The sequence below is a fragment of the Austrofundulus limnaeus genome, unplaced genomic scaffold, assembly GCF_001266775.1.
Source record: "Austrofundulus limnaeus strain Quisiro unplaced genomic scaffold, Austrofundulus_limnaeus-1.0 Scaffold294, whole genome shotgun sequence".
NCBI classification, from domain to species: domain Eukaryota; kingdom Metazoa; phylum Chordata; class Actinopteri; order Cyprinodontiformes; family Rivulidae; genus Austrofundulus; species Austrofundulus limnaeus.
The window spans coordinates 693,262-698,965 of NW_013952696.1; the positions used below are offsets into that span (position 1 = coordinate 693,262).

General features: G+C 51.5%; 1 pseudogene; it reads right to left on the minus strand.

Annotated features, from left to right (window-relative positions):
- Positions 1-347: 347 nt before the first annotated feature.
- On the minus strand, positions 348-3,105 carry LOC106526784 (uncharacterized; annotated as a pseudogene).
- Positions 3,106-5,704: the final 2,599 nt, after the last annotated feature.

Below are 5,704 nucleotides of genomic sequence, written 5' to 3' on the forward strand. Positions count from 1 at the left end.
GGGATACTGGGTTTAATAACAGGCCGCAGCCTACAGACCCCCTTCAGAAAACGCACTGCTAGAGGATGAGCACCTGGCGTAACTCCATCAAAACCCACATGGCAAGCAGAGATAGCTGCCAAGTAGGCTTTAATTGTGGAAAAATCAGACCTTTATCCAGTAGCTCCTGTAGGAATGTTAAAACATCCACCATAGAGCACTGAAATGGGACAATGTGCCTAACCTCACACCACTGCTCGAAAGTGTGCCACTTGTAGGTATATAAACCTCTAGTGGAGGGCGCTCTCGTGCTCTGGATAGTTGCCACCACTGCCGGGGGAAGGCCCCTGGCTAGTAAGCAGGACCTTTCAGCAGGTAGGTGTGCAGCCTCCACAACTCTGGGTGTGTGCGAAATATCCCTTCCCCCCCACCGCCTGAGAGAGGAGATCTAGGCGAAGAGGAATTTACCAGGCCTGAGCAGCCAGCAGGGTGATAATCTTGGTGTACCAAGATTTCGCTGGCCAATGGGGCGCCACCAGAATCGGAGACATACCCTGTCTGCTCACCCTCTCTAGTACAGGCAGTTTCATCTCCACTGGAGGAAATGCATACAGCAGTATGTTGGGCCATGGGAGAGCAAGAGCGTCCACCCCCTGTGGTGCGTCCTGATCCGCTATGGAAAAGAACAGAGGACAGTGGGTGTTGGCCCCTGTGGCAAAGAGATCCACTGCTGCCCTGCCAAACAGGTTCCAATCTGGTCCACCACTGAGGGATGCAGCCTCCACTTCCTCACTAGAGGTCCGCCCCTGGAGAGTAGATCTGGGCCCAGATTCAGTCTCCCAGGAACGTGAGTGGCCCTGATAGACAGGAAATGCACGCTGCACCACTGCAAGAGAGTGTGAGACAGGTCCAACAGGGGAAGAGACCGTGTTCCCACTGTCTGTTTATGTATGACACCACAGTTGTGTTGTCTGTTCTGATCAGAACATGTTGGTTCTTCAGAACCATATAAAAATGTTTCAGTGTTAACAGAACCGCTAACATTTCCAAGCAATTTATGTGGAGTCTGGACTGCTTCAGAGTCCAAACCCCCTTCACTGCCGCACCATCGCACAGAGCCCCCCACCCCACCAGGGAGGCGTCTGTGGATACCACCTTGCGAATGGACACTCTCCCTCGGTGAGCTCGGCACAACAGGCCGGGTTCCCTCCAAGGACTGAGAGCCTTCATGCATGAGGCAGTTATCGTTAGCTTTCTGTGCCGGTGACGTAATGCACACAGCCGGTGAGAGTGGGACCAGCGCTGAAACCGGCGCATTTTTAGCAGCCCGAGTGGTACTACTGCGATCATAGAAGCCATCATGTCCAACAGTTGCAGAACGGTCTGAAAACTCACTTTGCATCCCAGTTGAAACTGAGCGAGGCAGCGATGAAACGCAGCTACTCTGTTTTCTGAGAGACGCGCTCTGCCTGACAGGGAGCATATTTGTAACCCGAGGAAAGAAAACTGCTGACTCGGAGTCAATAAGCTTTTCTGAAAATTTACAGAAAAACCCAGAGCCTGAACGTGCGACAGAACCTGAGACAGATGCTCTGTAGCCTGCTCCTTGGAGCTGGATATTAGTGCCCAGTTGTCCAAGTACGCTAACAGGCTGACTCCCATCTCCCTGAGAGGAGCTAACGCTGCTTCCACACGCTTTGAAAAGGTGCGGGGTGCTAGCGACAGACCAAATGGCAGTACCAGGTATTCGTAGGCTACGCCCTCGAACGCAAACCTCAGAAATTTTCTGTGGTCCGGGTGAATTGCTAAATGAAAGTAAGCATCTGTTAAATCGATGGTTGAAAACCAATCGCTCGGGCTGAAAGAATGTAGAAGTTGCCTGAGTGTTAACATTTTGAACTTGTATGTTTGTAGAAATGTGTTTAACACTCTCAGGTCCAGAATCGGACGAAGGCTGTTGTCGTTTTCAGACGAAAAATAACGGCTGTACCAACCTTTGTTCACATCCGAGGTAGGGACCACACATATGGCACCTTTTGCCAGTAACATGTTTATTTCCTCTCTCAAAACCATGGCTGCTTTGATCCCAAAAACAGTGTTTACCACGGTGTTGAAAGGAGGCGGCCTTATGCGACACTGTAGCCGGTAACCCAATGGCAACAGTTCTTTCCACCCAAGGGGATGGTGCACATGCGCCCCACAGAGAGAGTGGCATCGCTAGGCGACCAACATGTGTTGGCAATGTGCTGCTGCCCTCTGTCGTAAGAGAGAGGCGCAGCATTACCTGACTGTCGCCCATAGCTTTTTGATTTATTTGTGTGTAAAGTTTATACTTTGACACATTTACACAAACTTTAGAAACAGTTGTGCTTTGAACATTTAGTGCACCCAAACTGGGGGCTTTTAGTGCAAACACTATGTGAGTGGTGTGGGACTGGTGCTTGGGAGAATGTGTGAGGGAAATGCAGCACCTCTTGGGGCTGGTTCCCTGAACAAAACAAACAAGATGCCTTTTGGGCAGCAGCCAATAGCAGGCGATCATGTCTCCCTGGCCCTGAAGTGACGGTCCCACAGCTAGGAGGACTGTCTTCTTCCTCCGAGGCGTCGAGCCCTTCAGAAGATCCAGAGGGGGGCCCTTGCTCCACACCGAATGGCGGGGAGGTTGGTCGCGGTTCTGAGGCTGTACTGACTGGATGCTCAGGCTCCCAGGCAGCACTGCTCTCTCAACAGGAGGCGGCTGAGCGGCCGGCTTCTGTGTGATAGTCTTTGGTCTCGTGTCACGTCTGTGGAAAATACAGTGCAGGGCTTCAGCCTGCTTTCCCCTCAGCTCAAACTTTGTCTGAATGACGTCGAGAGACCGACCAAATAACCCAGCAGCCATAACTGTTTCATCCAGGTATGCAGCCGGTCTCTGTTGGGGACATCAGAGAGCGTCAGCCACAGATGTCTCTGCGCCACCACGGTTGAAGCCATCCCTCTGCCCAGGGAGAGCACTGCACAGCGGGATGCACGGAGAATGTAATCCGCTGTGAGTCTGACCTCGTTAAAGAGAGGTAACAGAGGACCCTCGGGCGATACCAGAGCTCCGAGCTCCACCAGAGACATAGCTTGGTATGTCTGGAGCATGCTAATGGAGCTCAGACAGCGAGCAGTGGTGGCATGAGCCTTGTAAAATTTTTCAAGCTGCGCAGCAGAAAATCTACATAGAAGTACTGCCCATAACCGAAAACTGTGACGCGGGTGTACAGAGGTTTGCTCCAGCAGGACGTCAGCTCCGAGACAAAGTCTGGGAACATGGGAAGACGGTTTTTCACCGTGGTCGGTTCAGTGGGGAGAAAAATCCCACGAACCGTGAAAGTTTTTGTTCTGAACCGTACGACGACACAAGGAGAGAAAAGATGTGTCCTCCTGGTGCGCCTCCGCAGCAGCGGGGCATCTAGACCGGGCCTGGTTCTTCACCATCTTTCAACAGATGAACATCCAAGCCAACATAAATGGCTAACACCTCCTGTACTCTACTCGGTCCGCCCGGCTGGAAGCGGGGACTTTGAACGAAAAATATTTATCATCAGAATCGGACGGAACCGGGTTACTGGACTCGGAGAGGAGAGGGTCTTCTCATGAGACCACGGTTTCGCCCAGCACTTTCTCTAACGTTTTAATCCGTCCCTCCAGGTTTGAGCGACGAAGCTGGTGGCGAAACGCACTTGTAGCGGGCTCCGCCAGCACTCTCTGAGTGTGAGCGACCCCCAGACAGACCGGGCAAGACTCCGCGCCCACAGGGTGACCGACGACCTCTGCTCCTTGAGGTAATTTTGTGCTCATCCCGAACCACAAAATATTCTATTTTGTTGAAAATTTAAGCTACTCAAAGCTAACGCTCCGCGGGCCGACAAACTTACCTGTAGGAAGCAGCGGCCAACACCAACAAAAGCAGTTAAGCTAACTTAAAGAGCCTTCCAACAAACAATGCCAACTAGCAGCAGCTAACTAGCTAGGTTGGAAGAGGTGGGGGTTCTAGGGAGGTGAAGAGCAATAGAACTAAGGAGTGACTGTGATGGCGACAGTATATACGTGTAGGCGGAGCCTGACATCTGTCGTCATCACGTCACCTGCCTAAAGGCGTGATTAGAGGTGGCTTCAGCCAGGACATGCAGGAGCGTGGGTTCCCATACATGATGTNTCATGCATGAGGCAGTTATCGTTAGCTTTCTGTGGCGGTGACGTAATGCACACAGCCGGTGAGAGCGGGACCAGCGCTGAAACCGGCACATTTTTAGCAGCCCAAGTAGTACTACTGCGATCATAGAAGCCATCATGCCCAACAATTGCAGAACGGTCTGAAAACGCAGTTTGCATCCCCGTTGAAACTGAGCGAGGCAGCGGTGAAACGCAGCTACTCTGTTTTCTGAGAGACGTGCTCTGCCCGACAGGGAGTATATTTCTAACCCGAGGAAAGAAAACTGTTGGCTCGGAGTCAATAAGCTTTTCTGAAAATTTACAGAAAAACCCAGAGCCTGAATGTGCGACAGAACCTGAGACAGATGCTCTGTAGCCTGCTCCTTGGAGCTGGCTATTAGTGCCCAGTTGTCCAGGTATGCTAACAGGCGGACTCCCTTCTCCCTGAGAGGAACTAACGCTGCTTCCACACGCTTTGAAAAGGTGCGGGGTGCTAGCGCCAGACCAAATGGCAGTACCAGGTATTCGTAGGCTACGCCCTCGAACGCAAACCTCAGTAATTTTCTGTGGTCCGGGTGAATCGCTACATGAAAGTAAGCGTCTGTTAAATCGATGGTTGCAAACCAATCACCCAGGCTGACAGAATGTAGAAGTTGCCTGAGTGTTAGCATTTTGAACTTGTATGTTCGTAGAAATGTATTTAACACTCTCACGTCCAGAATCGGACGAAGGGCCCTGTCGTTTTCGGACAAAAATATAACGGCTGTACCAACCTTTGTTCACGTCCGAGGCAGGGACAACTCATATTGCACCTTTTGCCAGTAATATGTTTATTTCCTCTCTCAAAACCATGGCTGCTTTGATCCCAACAACAGTGTTTACCACGGTGTTGAAAGGAGGCGGCCTTATGCGAAACTGTAGCCGGTAACCCATGGCAACAGTTCTTTCCACCCAAGGGGATGGTGCGCATTCGTGCCAGAGAGAGAGTGGCATCGCTAGACGACCAACTTGTGTTGGTGATGTGCTGCTGCCCTCTGTCGTATGAGAGAGGCGCAGCATTACCTGACTGTCGCACATAGCTTTTTCATTTATTTGTGTGTAAAGTTTATACTTTGACACTTTTGACACATTTACACAAATGTTGGAAACAGTTGTGCTTTGAACATTTAGTGCACCCAAACTGGGGGCTTTTAGTGCAAACACTATGTGAATGGGGTGGGACTGGTGCTTGGGAGACTATGTGAGGGAAACGCAGCGCCTCTTGGGGCTGGTTCCCTGAACAAAACAAACAAGATGCCTTTTGGGCAGTATCAGGCGATCATTTCTCCCTGGCCCTGAAGTGACAGTCCCACAGCTAGGAGGACTGTCTTCTTCCGTTGAGGCATCGAGCCCTTCAGAAGACCCAGAGGGGGGCCCTTGCTCCAAACCGAATGGCGGGGAGGTTGGTCACAGTTCTGAGGCTGTACTGACTGGGTGCTCAGGCTCCCAGGCAGCACTGCTCTCTTAACAGGAGGCGGCTGAGCAGCCGGCTTCTGTGTGCTAGTCT